At 41.4% G+C, this 20,457-nt stretch overlaps 1 long non-coding RNA gene across 8 annotated transcripts in view; it reads left to right on the forward strand.

The window, feature by feature from the left end:
- The window catches only part of LOC107127321 (uncharacterized), a 415,876-nt gene extending 396,079 nt beyond the window's left edge, over positions 1 to 19,797 (forward strand). For 7 of the 8 annotated variants that reach the window (XR_010578128.2, XR_006696081.3, XR_006696083.3 and 4 more), the window contains 3 exons: positions 5,238 to 5,404; positions 5,989 to 6,053; positions 6,192 to 19,797. This is a non-coding gene — a long non-coding RNA (uncharacterized lncRNA). The remainder of the gene's footprint in view (positions 1 to 5,237; positions 5,405 to 5,988; positions 6,054 to 6,191) is intronic. The other variant, XR_012419500.1, reaches the window with a different exon arrangement.
- The last annotated feature ends 660 nt before the right edge of the window (positions 19,798 to 20,457 follow it).

Here is a 20,457-nt window from a genome sequence, read left to right on the forward strand (position 1 = left end):
GGCAGAAGACATTGAGTATTCTGCCCACAGCAGTCACTGGTAGATCCCCATGAAGGGGGTTGTTGACATTAGGCAGTGGTGATGGAGGAGGGAATTGAGTTCTTCTGTGACATCACCTTCTTCAGGGTGGAAAAAAGGTGCCATAATTTTGTTCAGATGGAGAGTCAAGTAAATTCTTTGATAAATGGCACAGTTCTAGGATGACTTTGCGGCAATATTTGTCTCATCGTATGTCTCACATGCAATTCTGGAGTTCTGCTCTGAGTACATACTCCTCTAATCACTGGAGATACAGTGGTTCCTGCTATTGCAATGCCATCAGTGCTTGCATAAACACCTTACATACATGCCTTCTTGCTGTAGCTTCCACTTCCTTCCTCCTTCCTCCTCCTTTTCTTCACTCAATTCTCAGCCAGTGAAAACACTGCCAAGGTAGAGACTGAATGGCACTTCCTCTTCTTCATTCTCTCTTGCACTTTGCCTTCCTCTTAGTAATACTTTCTAATATATTTACTATGTGCCAGAATTTGTGCTATACACTTTAAATAGACCATTCAATTTAGTCCTCATGACAGTATCATGGGCTAAGTTTTATTATTTCATTAATAGATATGAGATGTTAAGTAATTTCTTCAAAATAGCCTGTCATGGCCAGCAAATGTCTGAACTGCCTTTCAAGCCTGGGCTTTTGGACTCCAAGTACATACCACTTACCATGATATAATGAGAGCCACTATTCCACATGCATGTATGTTTGCTGTTGACATTGATCATCACTTTAGCAGAAGTTAACAATAAAAGGTTAACAGCTTCTGGGAACCATATTTTACAAGAGTCAATGTGCTATATACATGAGCATTATAAGTAAATGCTATATGACTTGGAATTATTTATCTTGTAGGCAAAAATGGGAATGGCTACTTATGTGCTGTCATCACTAAGAGCTTATAGAGTTAGAAAAATTGAATTTGAGTTTTGACTGTGCCATTTAGTTGATGTGAGACCTTGGAAATGTTATTTAATTTTGGTTATTCTCATCTGTATAATGGGAGTACTAATAGTGTCAACTATAGCAATTATAAGGAATCAAAACAGTGTAATTCCTAGTGTATAGTAAGTGCTCAATATATTTTTGTTACAATTACAATTACGATTTTGAACCTTTAGTATTTTTCAGGTACTCTTGGAAGTTTTGTAGAGGATACTGTTATTCTTTGTTCATATATACTCAATAAACATAGAATAGAATGAATATTAGTGAACTACCCAACCCTGTTGTTCTACAAGGGCCCACCTTTCCCCTTTACCTTACCCTATGCACATTCTTAGTCTCCTTTCATATGGAATTGCTGTGTCCCAGGAGAGGTGGCAAGACTTGATGAAAAAATAAGGCAAGAATAACTGGGGATGATCTGTTTTATTTTATTTTATTTTTCCGTCTTGGGAAGGAGCAGGACCACTCTACTGCAGCTAATTTCTACTCTGCTAAGTCATGCTGTATGTGCTATCTGACCAGGCCCTTCACCCCCACCCCAGCTATAACTGAGCCTAAATTGCTGGGTTCTTGATTTTGGTGTTTGCATGTTGGTTCTCATGCTGGTGTCCTCCTCCAATCTATCAGTACAGGCACTAAAGTTGATTTTTTGACCTTCATCTGCTTCTCTTTTGCTTATTTCCCAATTTGTTCAGGACTCAGGACAACAAGAGGGGTGCTGTGCATGGCGGGCTCCATCAGAGAGTCTCAGCAATCACTTTTCAGTTAATTTTGGCAATATTTATTAAATAACTTGACTGAGACCTACATTTCAAGGGTTTTGTAAGAGTAGATTAAAAAAGGCTTACCATGTTGCAAAGAAGGAAGCACTTACCCATAGGAAGTCCACAGCCCCAAAGGCCAGTGTGGGTGGTGCAGCCAAGCCAGGAAAGGGCAAAAAATGACGTCAGTCTGGGCTGGAGTTGGTGGGGAGGTGAGACCTGAGACGTTGTCAAGAAGAATGGATAAAATTGAGCAGTGGAAGAATACTTGGCAGGCCTTCCAGGGAGCAAGGGAAATGGTATTGGCATTGAGGAAATGGCTGGGCTCTGGAATTCCAGATACTTTGATTACTGCCCAAACTGAATGTGGACTTGGTACAGTGGTGGGGTTCTCAGTTTTGTCATTTATTCACTGAATGACTTTAGGCAGGTGAATTCTCCTCTCTGAACTGTGGCTTCCTCATTCTTAAAATGAAGGCAATAATTTTGCCCTTGCCCGGCAGTTGTGAGATTTTAATGAGTCAATGGATAGAACGCATACAGCCCAATGCCTAGCACATAATAAAAACTTAACAAGTTTATCTGTTTTGACCAAAGAGTAACTGAGCTGCATGTGAATGAGGTGGCTTGCCTGCAGCCAGTGAGCCTTATCTTCGCTTTCCATGAAATTCTGTCAGGTGTTTTTGAGCTCCAAAAATAAAACAAAACACCATAGTTTTTAAATGGATGTAGTCATTATTCAGTAGACCAGTTTCCAATCTTTAACTCGTAGTTGCAAAAGTTTTTAAACTCCTCTCTTTCTTCAATTATTCATTTTGACTAAATTTTTAATGAAAGAAATGTAAATACAGAACCAGCATGACCAAATTATAGTTCCGATGTTTTGTACCAATTATTACCTTTAGGTTCTAAAATATTAAAAAGTAGGATTACTAAGCAGGACTTTATGAAATCAAGGCTCGGTAGAGGTTTTATCTGCCTTAGTTCCTTTTTATAGTTTCTTTATCAAAATCTTATTTACTGTCAGCAGCTCAATCGCTTATTATTTTTGTGTATTTCGAAGTATTTATAGAATACTTCAAACATGGTGACTGAATGAAAATAGCCATATTCTTTGACAAGAGCTGGTTCACAACTAACACAATGACACACGTACTCTAGAAGCAGCTCCTGACATGCAATCAGAACCAGGGGTGCAACAAGAAGAATACCATTCTGCCATTTCACAAGGGCTACACCAGTGACAGCGGTGGGCAGTCTAGGCGCCCCCATGGTGACAGTTGCTATCTGTACACTGATGACTTTCAAATCTAGATCTCCAGCCCAAAACTATTTCCTCTGCTCCGTACTCAATTGACCAATCCCTGTTGGGCTTTTCCACCATGATGTCACAGGTGCCTTGATTTATAGCTCCCAGAGAAACTTGACTCTTTCCTTGACATCTGTTCTCCCTTTCAAGAAGTAAATGACATGCCCATCTAAACAACAGGCAATTCTGCAAGAAATTTGGGACTCACTGTTGGCTGCATAGTGTTAGTGGTTAATAGCAGACTCGAGGTGGAGACTACCTGTTCACTGGCTGTGGCACTTAACCTCCCTGTGTGTCATTTATCTCAACCATCATATGGGGATTATAGAAGTTCCAACTTCATAGGTGTAGTGTGGTGATTAAATGAGTTAATATTTCTAAGTGCTTAGAACAGTGCCTGGCACATAGTAAAAACCATGTAAATGATTGCTGAATAAATAAATCACACATAGCAGTCCCTGAAATGCTACTAAATTTACACATTCCTCTTCCTCTTCATCTCCAGGCAATTAAGGATGATGCCTTAGTTCAGATTCTATCTCCCCTGATACAATGCGGTGATTTTCATTTCCTCAGTGAGGTCCTGTCCCCTGTTTTTCCCTGCTCCAGTCTATACTCCCTATGGCAACCAGAATGACATTTACTGAATGTAGAGCTGATTATGTGACTCCCTTGTTTACAACATTGAGTGATTCTTCATCATGTTAGCCGGGCTGACTTGGCTCTGCATGGTCTGGCTCCTGCTTGCATCTCTTGCTGCCTCTCCCCTTTCTCATCACTTTGGGTTCTAAGCATTACAAATTCATTCTTTTTCCCTAAGCCTATCTTCATTTGCTCTCCTTCCTATTGATGCAATGCTTCCCTCTGCCTTATTCACCTTCAGATCCAGCTTAAGCATCAATCACTCTGTCTCTAAAGATTCCCTGATTCTTTCACCAGGAAACCTTCTTTTCCTTGTGCTTTCTTTGTATTGGTGATTATCGTTGCACAAAAGGATTTTTTTGCTGCATTTATTTCTTTGCACCATCTATCTTGCCAACCAAAATGTGAGCTCTGAGGGCATGGAGTGGTCCCTCTCTCATGTGTACTCATGCACACGTATATGTGCATATGCACACCCCCCCACACAGTTAATTTTAATTAACATTTTTTTGTTCTATATCAGTGCCTTTCACAATGTCTGACACAAGGTAGATGATTAGTTAATGTGCATTGAGTAAATGAAGAAATAATAAATGGAAAGGTATTTTATTGGTCATTTAATCCAATCCCTAATTTTACAGATAAGAAAATAGACCCATAGAAGTTAGTTAACTTGTTCTATATCACTCTATTGGGCAGCATCAGATCTACACAAATAGTAACTTTCCAGCATCTCCCATGGCTATATAGTCTCACTTATTAAGTCCTATTCGGATTAATTATACAATTTTAAACTCTAGATTGAGGAAGCTAAGTGCTCCCTGATCCCATTCTCCTCATCTATCCCTATTAGAAATCCCTTTCTTAATACCCAGGATTTAGACTCTGTGGTAAGGCATGTTATTGAATTCCCAAACCACTTAGGGCTTCCAGGGCAGGAGTTTGACTTGCCTACCCTCCAGGCACTAGAAGTGACCTTGACTGTTTTAACATTTTAATTAGGGTTGGGGTAGGGGTAGCAGGATGCTTTTTGAAATTTAAATATAAGAACTCTTTCAAAAACAAATTATTTTGTCCTTAAGAAACTCTGTGTGTGTGTGTGTGTGTGTGTGTGTATGTGTGTGTGTGTCTGTGTGTGTTGTGTGTCTGTGTGTACTGAGCAAAGGGGATGCTAGGTTACTTGAGGGGGTGGTTCAGAGGCAAAAACATGGGGATGCCCTGAGTTTTGCATTTGTGTTGAAAAGTCATCAGAAAACAGTAAGGTCAACTCTGAATTCCGCCAAGTTTTGCCTTCAGTGCTGCAGAATGAAATGAAGTAATGTACTTTATGAGCTGTGAAGAGCTACAGAAATGTGAGGCATTTTTAGAATGGTTGATTTATGGAACAGGAAGCCCTTTAGAAACGAGGTAGCTCCCCCCATCTTTCTCATTTCAGAGAGTGGTAAAGTGACTCGCCCAAGGTCACAGTTCTGAGGCAGTGGCAGAGTTGGCTCTGCTTCCACTTCAGCCCATGGCTTACCTCTTCCTGCAGGTCCTCCACAATCTCATCTACAACTGTGGCACCTGAATAAGCTGGAGTCTTTCCCTTCCTCTGGGCTTCTACACACGCCATTCCTTATTTCCAGATACTTTCTTTTTTCATGGTGGCCATGGGAGAACCTCGTCCTTCTGTGAGATTCTGCCTCATCTGACACTCCTGTAAGTCTCTCAGCTCTTTACTCCCAATGTCTGGTCATAAAATAAAACACATGGAAGACACAGTTCTTCCCTTAGAGAAATTTACAATGAGCTATGTCTGTTTCTAAGGGGCCTCCCTAAGTGCAAGTCTGCACCCCTAACTGTGATTAAAACTGAAGTCTTCACAGGTGGTGGGAGATGGGATTGAGGCACAGAGAAGTTCCTCTAAGACACACGATCCTCCTGGTCCTCTCTAAATCACACCTCTTAGGCCATGGCTTACTCTATCAATATTTAAAGTCAGGAAGTTTGTTCAAAGCAGTTATCTTGGGGTCCTGCAGTATCAGTGAGGAGAATGTTTGCTTTTCAGAGAGAAAAGTTACAGGGAGGCAGATTTTGAGTTAGCTCGAGGGAGCCCATCCTATCAGTAAGGGCTGAACAACCATAGAGGGCTCTGCAGCCCAAGGAAGAGGGATCTCCTGCCCTTGACAGTGTCCAGAAGAGCAGCCAGCAGCTTGCAAGGCTGAGCCATGCATGAGGCCTCCAAGCTTCCATCTGGCACTGAGGCCCTTGATTTAATAACAGAGTTTCTGTCCCATCTGCAGTATTGGTAGTTTTGGGTCCTGATCCCACAAGGTGAAGACAAATTTCTTCCTGTGGACTGCCAGAGGTATGTTATTTTAATCAAGGTTGGAATGACCAAGTAAATGTTTTTTGGAATATTTTATAAAAAGTAATAATTACGGTGTTAGAGAGAGCAGCAAATACAGATGTGCCATTAAATTTTTATCTCCCTCATCTTTTCCAGTATACTGGATTGGAAACCCGTTCAATCTGACATTTGCTGAGGAATGGAGAAGGACCAATGGTGATTTCTCCAGGCTCACTCCTGTGCCCCTCCTTGCATTGCAAGTGCTTTACAAGTCTTCCTGATAGACCAGGAGCATCCTGAGGTCTAGTATCAAATGTAACTCATCTCCTATCCTCAGGGCCTAGTACAGGATGCTGGATGTAGGAGGAGTTCAGTAAGTATATGCTATATAAATGACAAATGAATGAGTGAATAAATAAGTAAAGGAATGACTTGATTCTTCCTCTACCACCAATTCAGAAGACTTGGCTGAAAGGGTGGGAGAGGGAATTAGGATTCTGTAAAGAAGACCATGATTGAGTTTTGAGGAAAAAATAAAAACTTCAAACAAAGAACTTTTTGTTTTTCTCCTGGTGCTCTCCCTTTTCTCTCCAACAGCCTCTTGTTCTTTTTGTGATTGACACCCCTCACTATACTATACACATCCTATCTGTTTGGTTCCATGTTATATTCTCAAATGCTTTGTACAATGCTTGGCACATAGCTGTAGCTCAATGAGTGGAAACCCAGTCAACACACACACGTTGAACATATATTCTGTATCCCAGTTTTTGAGCTAGATGTTGAGGGTACAGATTGAAAGATTAAAAAATTTGGGCACTGTTCTCAATTTGCTCACCTTAATGGGAAGAGGACATAGGAAGGAGAGCCTCCTCCTCAGCTGGTTTAGCTTCTTAGTATGCTCCTAACAATGTAAATGCTAGCCTAGAGGAAATATATTCATTCACCCCTTATTAATTCCAGTCTCCATAGATTTATTTGAAATCTCTTTGCAGGGCTTACAGAATATGTCTGTTAAAATTCCAGAAGGAATGCAGACTCAAACTGGGCAATTAAAGAAAAATTGAAGGATTTATTTATAAAGGTATAGGGATGTTGTATGGAAACCCCAAGGATAGTGCAATGCCCTTGGGCAACAGCAGCTCCCTATTTTTAACCTTGTGTGTGAGACACAATGGGAGGGAACAGTTAACAGAATCTAGACACAGAACATGTTATGGAGAAGACCATCTGGCAGGAGATGTGCCCTTATGCCAAGGATGCAACAGCCTGAGATGACTGCAAAGGAGCAAGGTTGACCTCACTTTCCTTCTCTCTGGTCTCCTACAGTGCCCTTCATTGCTTGACTCACCTGGAAGTCAGGGAGGAAGCCCTTTGATAAAGTCCAAACAGGTCAGGCTCTAAGGGCATAGAGCTGGTGATGAGGGGTTGGGCATGGATCTGGGAGAACAAATGGGAGATAGACACTTCATTATATTAGATAAGGTAAGTCCTACAAAGATACACCCAAGGCTCTCCTGTCCGATCCACACAATTTACTTACCCTTATGCATCCTCCCTTTAGCCCCAACATCATTTATGAGAACAGACTGTGCCAGAGACTGTAGGGAGCACATCACCCACTTTATTTTCTCATTTCAACTTTACAATCATGCCTGAGTAGGTGAAGAGACAGACCAAAAAAAGAGAGTAAAATCTCTCTGACTCACGAGTCCATGTGGCATGCTGAATTCCTGAACGTTATTAGCACATCTAATTTGGATAGTTCACTGGGGCAGTATCTTCAGGAGAAAAAACTGCCCAAACTCCCCTCTGCCTGGACACCTTTCCAACCTCCATTTACTTAACTAGCCATGAATCTTTACTCCTGACTCAGATAGGCTTTTTTCCTAGCAAGCTTTTATAGAACCTCCCATCTGGTGGTGTGGTCCTCTCTTAGAATTCTCATTGTCAGTAGTCTTGCTTCTAATTAGCACTAATCATGTTGAACTTAATCATCTTTGTTGTTTTTCTCATAAGACTGTAGGTCTTTGAGATCAGGGACCGTTTCTTTTTACATTTATATGTCTGTAAAATACACGGTGGTTGTAATGCACTAGGACTCAGTAAATATTTCTTAACTGAAAGATTAAAAAATAAGGACAACTTTGTCTATAACTAAAAAAAAGATCAGGTGGAGGACAGTAAAGGAAGATAAAGTACAGAATATCCTTTATTATTCAATGTTTCAGGAATATTTGATACTCAGGAAACTTAGAAGGTTGTGTAACCAGATAGGCTAAAATGATGTCGTGAAAATCCTACTGTTATCACCCACGTGAACACCATCTCATTGCAGTTAATGGAAATAAATGTACCATTCAATACTTTAAATCATGAAGCAACATAACTGCCTTCTATTTGCAGTGACCTTCTGGTGCCCTCATTATTTCCTCACTGCAGATGTCTGTGCCTAATCTTGTTGATTCAGCAAAAGGGAGTGCATCCAAAAGGCATAGGTGAGGTGCAGAGAAGTAGGGGAGGGGAAAAGGAATCTGACATCCCCTAAGGAATGGAGAAGGACCACTGATGATTCCTCCACCCTCACTCCTGTGTCCCTCCTTGCATTGCAAGTGTTTTACAAGTCTTCCCAATAGATCATGAGCATCCTGAGGGCTGGTATCAAATTTAACCCATCTCTGATCCTCAGTGCCTGGATGTAGGAGGATGCTGGATGTAGGAGGAGTCCACTAAATATATGCTATATAAATGACAAATGCTGGATGGAAGAGGAGTTCACTAAATATATGCTTTACAAATGACAAATGAATAAGTAATGGATAATTAAGGGAATGACTTGATTCTTCCTCTACCACTCATTCAGAAGACTTGGCTGAAAGGGTGGGAGAGGGAGTTAGCATTCTGTAAAGAAGACCATGATTGAATTTTTTTTTGGGAAAAAGAAACTTCAAACAAAGAACCTTTTGTTCTTCTCCTGGTGCTATCCTCTTTCTGACTGACAGCCTCTGGTTCTTGTGATTGACACCTTGCACTGTCAGATCTGGTACCATATACATCCTATCTGTTTGGTTCCATATTTTATTCTCAAATGCTTTGTAGAATACTTGGCACATAGCTGTAGCTCAATGAGTACTTTCAATAAAGTTAAAACCTCTTTCTCTGGGGTTTTACTCTTCCTCTCATATTTGGTCGCCTCCCACCTCCCCTGCCTCTACCTCCAATGCTGAATACATACCCTAAGCTGCCTTGTCCTGTGGATATAAGCTCTCTTGTTGCTTAACTTTCCATTTTACAGAAAGGAAACTGAAGCTTTAAAGAGAAATACTTGCTTCAAGTCATATGAGTTAGTTTCAGACTTGGAATTAAAACGAATTTCTTGTCTCCTTTGCCATCACATTGTGACCTCAAAGTTCAGTCTTCTGGTTCATTGGCTTTCAAAAAAAATCTTTTTTATTAGGAAACTTTCTGTTCAAAGGAAATCTTATCCAGGAGTTCAATATGTAAAGTAGATAAAGTCATTGCTGCTCTAGTTAAACTAGTGGTGAAGATACTCCCCTCAAAACTCAAACACAGGCTAGGTGTGTTGGTTCATGCCTGTAATCCCAGCATTTTGAGAGGCCAAGATGGGTAGATCATCTGAGCTCAGGAGTTCAAGACCAGCCTGGGCAACATGGTGAAACCCTGTTTCAACCAAAAATACAAAAAAATTACCTGGGCGTGGTGGCACGTGCCTGTGGTTTCACCTACTTGGGAGGCTGAGGTGGGAGGATGACTTGAGCCTGGGTGGAGGAGGTTGTGAGCCGAGATCACACCACTGCACTCCAGCCTGGGTGACACAGTGAGACCCCCATCTCAAAAACAAACAAAAACAAAACAAAAGCCAAAAACCTAAATCAGTCAATCAAACAAGCAAAACAACTGAAACACAAATGGCTGCTAGGGAGTTCAGAGGAACACAGTGTGAAATTATTGACATAACAGGATACATGAATCTCTACTCAAAACCCTCGGTGAAGGTAGAGAGAAGGATCAATGGAGACTGAGCCCATACCCATAGCTTCATGTGAACCTATGTAGTGGCTGTGGCAGTTATGAGTACCCTGGCTGTGAAGAACTGCAGAGAATGGGGAGGCATGCTAACTTGGAGTCAGAAATTGCAGGTTCAAGGCTATCTGCCAATTACTAAGGGCAAAGTTGTAAAATTTCCCCTAATTCAGGCTTGATTTCTTCAAGATGTTAATGAAGTTTGATAATATCAGTGGCGAGCAAGCTATTTTTCTTCTAATGCTGATGCAGGATATAAAAAATGTTTAAGTGCCATTTATTAAAAAAAATCAAAGTGAAAATAACTTTATTGAGTTCTATGGGAAAAATTACATTTTTATAACCTACATTGCTTCATTTATTAAATAGGAGACTTTCAATGAGATACTTGAAAGCTTTCTAAGCCACTAAAATTATATCTTGACATACTTGAGAAGTGGGAAGGCAGAGATAAGTTTCTAATATTCTACGCTGAAACTGAGAAGTATTATAATTTATCATTCATGTTTATTCATGTGCATTATCTCTATTCATTAGTGAAAAATTCTGCAATGTGGGTATAATTAATGGGGAGACTCAGAGAAGTAAAGTAATTTTCTCCAAGTCATTCAGCAAGTTTGTCATAGAGCTGGAACTCAAAGTAGTTAATTCCAGTTAATGCAATGTTTACTAACTATATTAATGAAGGCAGACCTAGCAGCTGTAAGACATAAGCCTCTAAATCTTAATGCTTAACACTGTAAAGTTCTTCTTCTTGCTAGTATTAGAGCCTAGTGTGCATGCTTGTGGTTAGGGAGTCTCTTCTGTGCAGTGATTCAGAGTCAGGCTCCTTCCATCTGTGGTTCTGCAACCTTAAACACATAGCTCTTCTATGTTACCTGGGAGTTGTCTCCATTCCATTCAGCTGGAAAGGGAGAAGCACGTGGAGGAGAAGCACATTAAAATGGAACAGGTCTGGAAATGATTCACACGTGCCATTGGTCGCACATCAGCCACATGACCATTCCTAACCACATGTGGGCTGGGAAATATACTCTACTGTTTGTCCAGTAAGGAAAGGGGCATAAAGATTTACCACATTGCTATTGTGAGCACCTTGAGGACTAGGACTATGTCTTATTCATCTCTTTGTGTTGTACATTGTTTTTGCATGGGATTAATACATGTTGTGAACATTCCTTCCTTCCTCCATTCATATAGATACAGTTGGAGTTGCCATGTTGTTAAACATAGCCTTGCTCCTCTAGGCGCCAATGATTGGTGCAAGGTAGTCACCATCCCAAGCTAAACCAAACAGAATCCTTCATAGATGCCTTCTCTGGGATTTTTCAAGCTGTAATGGAAGAAATAAATTTCATCCTCTGGAGGTCAAATCTGTGCAATATGAAGCTTGGGAGTTGTTGGTGGCCATGTATCCCACCTTGCAGCAGAAGGTAGTCTGCGGTGGTGGCCAAGGAAACCATCAGAGAAGTGTAGAAAAGTGATAGGACTCGTCTTTAGGACTCATGACCCAGATATGTAGGTGGGCTCTGAGGCCCACCTACAACCATTCTTTCCTGAAGTTTGGTGGTTCAACACTATCTTAATCTGTTGAGTCAACTCACAAAATATCTTAGACTGGGAGGCTCACAGACCACAGAAATTTATTTCTCATAGTTCTAGAAGCTGAGAAGTCCAAGATCAAGGTACTGGCAGATTTAGCATCTGATGAGGGCCCTCTTCTTGGTTCATAGATGGCAACTTTTTACTGTGTCTTCACATGGTGGAAGGGGCAAGGCCTTTTATTAAGGGTGCTCACTCCATTCGTAAGGGCCCTCATGCTCTAATCATCTCCCCAAAGCCTCACCTCCCTAATAGTATCCCCTTGGAGGTTATGATTTCAAGTACGAATTTGAAGGGAATGGGGGACAACATTCAAACCACAGCAAACACTCCTACCTATGTGAGATAACACAGTACTCTTCCAATAAATTCCCCCTTTGCTTGACCTTGTCTGAGTTGGGTGTATGTCTAAAGCAATCACAAGAGACCCAGTCCTGCAGTTTAATGGTGCAGAGTGAGCAGCGATTGTCCCTGCTGCTCCCCAGCAAGGCTTTCTCACAAGGCCTGTTTCTCACCCCAGTGTGTGGTTGTGAGCTCATTCCCCACTGTGCAGGCCTCCCCAACTCCAGTGGGGGAGGCCATAGTCCCTCCGTGGGGCTTCCCTCAGAGGATGTTGTGCCTAAGGATTCCTAAAAAAATGTTCTCTGTGGTTGCATGGTAGAATTTTTCCATCTCTTTCATCTGCCTCAAGTAACCTGAATGATTGTGTTTTGATGAAGGGTGAAGGTTCTTGTCGAAGGCTCTTGATGAAGGGAGCTAGGTCCCAGTTCAGGGTTCACTCATATCCACAGCAGATGCTCTGTGAAGTTCCATTGCACCCTGAGCCTTGTACTAGTATTACACGTGGTCTGAGTTTGGAAAAATAACTATTTTTGGAGTGCCTCTTTGACAACGCTACTCCCTGATACGTTTCTCTCTAAGCCTAAAAAAAGGATAAATAACTCCATCACACACAAGCTGGGTAACCTAGTGGCCTTTAGGATGTCTGTTTTTCTCATTTGTAAACTTATTTATTAGTGAGGATTACATTACATTAATGTATGTGACACACCTAGCACGGTGACAGGAACTTGCTAGGTGTTAATTTCTTTCTCATACCGTCTTGCATACCTATCTCCACATTCAGGGCTCTGAGCAGTGGAGGGGGATTAAGACACAAGGGATCTAATGGTTTTCTCCAAATTCTCTCAGAAACCACCACCTCAGTCCCCTAACCCACTCCACTTGACCCTTTTTCCTTCCTCCTTCCATGACACCTCTATTTCTTCTTTACATTGAAGTGTCCTTGTTTCCTCTGATAGCCCCCTTTTCCCTCCCCCTTTGCCTCTCCCCTCCCACCAGCCCCAGCTGCTGGTGTGGCTGCCTGTTGTGATGCTATTGATTTTTTTCTATAAAAGATTGCTCAATTCATTTTCTCCACTGCAGCCCAGCGCCAGACCTCAGGGTAGGCCTCACAATGACTGAGTTGATTATGTGTACTGCTTCCCCTGAAGGACTGCAATCACATTCCTTTTCCCTTCCCAGGGAGGATTAGGCAGTGAAGGTGAACGTGATTCATAAACTCTAAAGAGCTAAACAGAGAGCAGTGGACTCTGTCTTCTCATCTCCATATTTACAAGGCTTAGCACAGGGCCTGGCAATGAGTGGGTCTTAATAACATCTGCTGAAATTAAATGAATATCTTTTCTTAGCTTCACAGCATTCTGGGCATATAAGTAGAATCTTCATTGATGTCTGATTGCCTACAGCAGTGGCTTGCAACCTTGACTGCACATTAGAATCACCCGGGGAGATTTAAAAACTACCTGTGGCTGGCCTTACCCCAGACAAGTTAAACTCAGACTCTTGGGCAGTGTAGCCTGAGCATTGGTGCCTTGTAAGAGCTTGACAGGTGACTCTGATATGCCACACTGGCCTACAGGATAAGACTAGATCTCCTAGCCTGGCACACAGAGTCCGCCATGTCTTGGCTCCTGCCATGTTCCAGCCTCCCCTCCTTCCTCTTTACACACTCCAGCCACTAAGACACTCTAGCTCTTCCCCGGAACATCACTGTGCCTTTGCTCATGCTGTTCCCACTTCAAAAATTGCCCGTTCCTAAACTTCCTTCCTGGCACGCTTCTAGTCATCTTATATGATTCAGATCAAACACCACCTCCTCTGAGAAGAATTTTTTATCTTCTCAAGTCCCTGTTGCTCTAAGTTTTCACCTCTGCTTGTATTCTCTTTTTGGAATTAATTTTGCCCAATATCTTCAATTTCTGTCATCACCCTGGATTTATTTTCTTCTTCTCTAATTGGCCCTTCCTTTCTGACAGTCCAGGTAGATTTTTTTTTTTTTTTTTTAGCTTGGTCTGGTACTCCAGCTTTGTCCCTGGACACAGATGTTTGCTGCCTTCTTTGGCTCTAAGCTCTGATGCCCACTAACTGACCTTATTTCTTCATCCTTTCTAGGCTTCTAGAACCTTTGCCTGGGTGCAGTGGCTGAGACTCTGCATCTCTGGGGGAGGCATTTGAATACAAATTGCACTTGTTAGTAGTGGCCAACATATATTGAGTCTTTCCTATGTGCTGTGTTAAAGTGCTTCATTGCATTATCTCACGTAAGCCTTTACTGATGAGTCAGTGGGACTTACAGACCTTAAGTAAATTGTCCAAGGTCAAACACGTGGCAAGAGGCAAAGATGAGATTTCCACAGAGGCTAACTAACAGTCTCCAAAGCCCACATGTTTCATGCCTGGGTGATACTTGGATGCTCGTTCTCTGTGCATTTTGTTTTTCACTCTGTTATTACACTCTGAGTGTTGTATCATAATTTATTGGTTGGTGTGTCTTGTCTACCCCATGAAACAGTGACTTTCTCAAGGGCAGAGGATGAGGTATTCAAGTCTATACTCCTAGCACTTAGCAAATTGCCTGGCACATAACAGAGGCTCAATAAATACTTATGGCCTGAATAAATAAATGCCCACTATAGCCTTGAGCAAGACTGGTGGAGAAAAGGAGACAGACCAATCTTGACCACAGTCTGGTCAAAACGCCCACTCTCCTACAGCCCCCATGAGTGAGATCTCTGCTTGGCAGGAAGGCAGATGGGTGGAAGAGTAGCGGCTGCCGGCCCGAGGGTGCCTTTCCCTGGTTCTCTTGAAATGCAGCGTCTGTCCTGTCCTATAGCCCAGCAGCAAGAGAACATTTGTTCCCTGAAGGGCCGGCGCTGTGCCAGCAGCAGGTGGTGGCCTGTCCACTGGGAAGGAGGGAGGCAGCAGGCAGGAGCACTGATGTGTCCCCGAGACAAAATGCTACAAGTCTGCTCGCAGCACGGCAGTGACAGCAGCTGGGCCAGGGTTGCAAGTCACCATTCTGTAGCCATTAAAAACAAGTTGCTGTCCCTTTCATAATAATAAATTAAGATATCACTCCAAACTGTGCTGGGCTCAGAGAGAAAAAATAAAACAAACAAAGAAACAAACCAAAAAAACAAAAACAAACAAGCAAAAAACACTCAAAAGACAAAAACGAAAATAAGTAAAAAAATCAAACAAAAACACAAAAAAACACCAAACAAACAGTGTTGGACCATATGTTATCAGTTGGATTGTCTATAAAATTGACTGGTTTCTTGGTAATTACAGAAAAACTTTCTGGCTGCATTTCAAGAAGCAATTTTTCATTTTCTTCCAGGAAAAAAAAAAAAAAAGTGAAACAACAACCTGCACCCATTCGACAACATACACATTTGGGAGCAAGAAGATGAGAAGAAGAGTAGAGGCAGCATTATATTTCTGACTGTTTGTTTGGTTGCTGGGGGAGCTTAAGTGTTATTACTAAACCAAGTCATCAATATCTCCTCTTCACGACTGTCTGAAAATATGCAGCTTTGCTGTTAGCAAGATCGGACTTCACAGGGTGCCTATGAAGTTGACCTCAATGGCCTGACCTGCACTGGCCTTCTATAGGCCACTTTTTAATTCAATTACCAGATAAAGTGGCTTGGAGCTCCTATCCTGTCTAGAGTGGTCAGTCCAGTGCCCTCGTGAAGACTTAAGGGGATTCATGGCATAGGTGACTATGATCTCCTATAGTTTATTGTTATAAATTTTGGCTTCTTGATCAACCGGTTCACACTTAGGCCTCTTGGGACATTGCCCTTGCCTCTCCCTACTCTGTCCCATTTATTGACAGGAGTTTTCTTCATTCAAAGCATCACTGATGGATGGCAGCTATGTATTAGACTTTTACTAAAAATTTAGGGATGACTACAGGGATTATAGCAGAGAACAGGAACTAGCCTAAAATGTAAACTAGGTTACTAGACGTCTGAAAAACTGCCAGCCTCTCTACCCACAGGAAATCCTCACTCGCTGTATTTACGTTCAGGTTGTATTTGCAGACATGTTTTATTAGATCACTACTGCAAAATTCCTATTACTTTGTGTGTAGAACTTTTTTTTTTAAGTCCTACTCATCCAGAACAATGTAGGAGGCCTTACTATAGACAAAGTTTCCATTTTTGTAAACAGTTGAAAGTCTCTGAATTTTATTCTTTAAAAAAAAGCAATCTAGCTGTCATTCTAAGAACAGGAATCTGATTGCATAAGTTTGACATCAAATTATTACTATGTTACTACTACGATTGCTATTAAGATTACTGATGTTATAAACATAAAACAATTGGGCAGTTTTGTGCCACCTTAGCTTAGAGGCCATGAGCACATGCTCTGATCCCTGATCTGAAGCAGTTTGGGGTGGGCAACAGAGTGGAACTGTGGATGTCACAGATATGTCACACACATGAATCTACTTGGAGTGATTTCCTTAGAAGGGGCTGTGAGGACGGCATATATTCACATTTTCAATCTGTACTCCAGTTGGGTATGGCTGGTCTTCAAGAGGATGAAACCGATATCCTGACTAAGGGCTCAGTAGTCTGCTTAATAAATGGATGGAGGAAATCTACTCAGTGGCATAATTGTGCTTTTCCACACTTGAAATAATCTCAAATACATGAGATTATTTATGAGTTTGTGTGCACTTGTTCCTGATGAATCAGAATAAATTCTTCAAAGTACTCCCGGTAGACAGCAGGAGTTTGTGCTCTGCATTTTGAAATCTTCCATGGAGACTGGAAGAATACCTAGTACACTATGGACACCTAACTCGCTAAGTGAATAAATGGAACAAATGATCTGACAGACGATATCACGGGACTTTGGAATGCTCACCTTAATGCTCAACTTGGTTAATTCTTACTTATTCCTGTACATCTTAGCCCCTTATAATCTATGTCATTATACTCATTAGATTTTCCACTTGCACTCTATCTTCCCATCACATTTGCAATTGCATTGTTTGAATTGTATTGTTTGAATATGTATTTGTACATGTGTTTGTGATTATTGATTGAACTTCTTTATTCTTCTCTATACTTTAGGCTTCCCTGAGGGGAGGCTGTGTCTGTGTTACCTGCTCTTTTTAAAGGAATGGTTCGGTGCCTGGAAAGGAGAAGGTATTTATGACAGAGATGGAATAATATTCACAAAACCCATTTCCTCTTTATCACCACCATGAGTCAGGCTACACTTCCTAGTCTCAGTTGCAGTTAAGTATGGCCATTTGTTGGAGTTCCAGCCAATGGGATGTGAGGGGCAGTAACATGAGCCACCCCCAAGGCTTATTCTTTAAAACCTCCCATGTGCGATTTTCTATGCTCTTTCCTCCTGCCTCTGGCTTGTGGAAGCAAGTATAGTGGCATTGGAAGCCACATATTGAAGGTAGGGAAGCCATGAGATGGAAGGAACCTGGGTCCCTGAATGATCCTGCGGAAGAAAGCCATCACCAATCAGGATTACCTGTTGAGAACTACCCTTGAAGAAGAAATGTTTATGGGATTTGAGTTTTCTTATATTTTGAGTTTGGAGAGAGTTACCTCAACTCATACAGTATTAATTTTTGTGTTTGTAATTATTAGATATATACAGAGGAGCAAATATTCAGGATGCAGATCGTGTCATTAGAAATATTGAGTCCTGATATATTATGGCAATCTTCAAGGCACTAGAAGGAAAATGGTTCCATAAGAATGAGGTGGTATCCCAGCTATCCAGTACTCCCTCCTCCACACTGCAGTTAGCAGAGGCTTGTCCCACTTCGTACCCATGCAAATACTCTCTTCTCTAACACACCTAATTTCCCTAGTGCTCTCCATCCTCAAATGGTCCTGTATTCCTTTTTGTGCCATTGAAAAATCCAACACTTTACCAGGCAGGAATGATCTTTTGAAACCAATTTGTATTAAGGAGTAAAGTACTATTTTCTGCTTTACTTTCACAGGGAGTGTATGCATTTCTAGGGAGACTGGCAAAAATTAGTCTCTCATTGCTGATATTTCAGGAGTAGTGTAAAATGAAGCAAGCATTATTAAGCAGTGAGAGGCAGTTTACAGTCTAATCATCATGAAGTGTTTGCATTACTCCACTCAGAATAGCAGAGAAGACTGATGGAGGAAGCTTGAGGTCTTGATAAGACATAGAACAGCCTTGTCAGCCCAGATGCCAACTTCTGAACTTCTTGATTGAAAGAAAATCATTCTGAACTGAAATGGTTGCCAGTGTTTCCCCATGACAATGTACTTCCTCCAGAATCATGGATGTCAGGGGAATAAGAAGAGAGAGTGCAAATTCAGAGGTTATGGGGCCGGGAGTACCATAGAGATACTTAATAGTGGGTTAACTCTGAGAAAGATACAAGGAATAAGGTGGTCTGGCGACTGCAAAGTAATCTACTCACCAAGAACATGGCTTTGCAGAGGAATGGAATGAAGAGGTCTGTATAAAGTGTGTGACTTCCAAACCAAAGTTTAGTTAAGACTTAGATAAGTATAGCACCATGTTACTCTCATAAGTCCCAGACTCCCTGCCTCACCCTCATCACCTGTGGCCTGACTAAGGATTTTAGTTATCAAGTACACTTAGATTTAGTGCTTAACCCTTCATTTCAAGAAGGTTGGTTGGGATCTGAGGCCATCAGATCCTGCCATCCCTTCTTCTTACGGAGCTAGATTTAGACAGACCTCTTTGATGCACAGTAAGACCCTTACATGACAATGACGTATCCCTTCCTAAAAGGCCCTGAATCTGTTCTCCACCTTTGAGACTCTTCCCTAGCCCCGTTTCTTTACACAGCCCTTCATGGCACCCCTCCTTCATGGCCTGCACATGCCTTACTCATTTCCACATCCCCAGGGCTCAGCGTGTGGCTTGGCACACATAAAGTGCTCAGTCTGTATAGACTGACTACATACAATGACTTAGTAATTTGCTGAACTGGCTCCATCCTGGAAAAAAGACCAACTCTTGCTGCTCTAATTAATTTCCCTGCTTCTCATTAGCTTAAGTTTATGGCTACATAATCAAAGCTACTCAGGACTGGGACAAGAGATAGATGCAACTCTTCCCAACAGAGGGAATGAAAGAATGGGACATGTCAAACATAACAAGATGCAGAGGAAAAGAAACAAGAACCTCCTGTTATTACCAAACATTTTGGGTATTGGACCTTTTTCCTAAAGGGAAATTGAGCTAGGAGAACTGTACACCAGGAAGATGAGATAGTTGTTTATATTGGAGAGGACTGAAGAGAGTAAAATAGATGGCTTTAAATCTAACATTTTGACATATATTGATCAAAACGTGGTAAAATAAATCCTAACAATAACATTTCAATGGTAATTATATCCATGATGATTACTATAACCGTCATTACTGTCACTACCTCCTTTGCTACCACTATCACCACCATTTCTTGGACATCTATTATCTGGGACTAAGCTTTGTGATTTTACCAACATTACCTCACTTGATCCTATAAATCTGAGAGAGAGACAAAGAGACAGACAGAGAGAGAGAGAGAGAGAGAGAGAGAGAGAGAGAGAGAGAATCTCTTTTGCTCCAGGATCTATTTTCAAGGGAATCCAGCCTAAGATGTCAAGCCTTATGTTAGGCTAAGGATATGTTAGCCTATCTAAATTGGGATATTTGAGCTACCTGACAAAAATGAGTACAGTTATGGGAATAATGGATTGAAAAAATTTTAATAACATTTGTATTTTTCTTCAAATTATGAGAGTAATATATTTGTTATAGAAAATACAGAACAAAATTTATTATTAATAATAACTCATTTTCTCTCTTCCTTATTGCCTTTCCTCATTCACCCACTCAGAAACCCAAGTACTCTTTTTTTAAATTATTTTTATTTTAAGTTCTGGGGTATATGTGGAGGATATGCAGATTTATTACATAGGTAAACATGTGCCATGGTGGTTTGCTGCACCTATCAACCCATCACCTAGCTATTAAGCCCAGCATGCATTAGCTATTTAATCCAAGTACTCTTAATGAGCAAAAGGTTTGATAAATTCATTCCCAAAGAGTTACTAGGGAACCTCTGCATTGCCTTTTCCAGAGAGAAGTTTAGTCTCTTGTAGAAGTACTAAACCCCCAAGGCAGAGCTGGAACTAGAACTGATAGGAACTTGAGGTAGGAGAGGCTCCCTAGTGGAGAAGACAGCTTTGAGTGAAGGTCTCAGAGACGCCTCTCGGGCTGCATCATCATGCTGGCGGCCCACTCTGCATGTGCTTCAGTTACATTCCAGAAGTGAGCATACGTGTGTGCACCTGTGAGTGTGTCTGTGCATTGGAGAGGAGCAGTGAGGGCCATACAGCAAGAGATAATAAGGCACTTTTGCTGAGTAGTCCTTTCTGCATGACCCTCTCCC

Source organism: Macaca fascicularis, chromosome 1, assembly GCF_037993035.2.
Source record: "Macaca fascicularis isolate 582-1 chromosome 1, T2T-MFA8v1.1".
Lineage (NCBI taxonomy): Eukaryota > Metazoa > Chordata > Mammalia > Primates > Cercopithecidae > Macaca > Macaca fascicularis.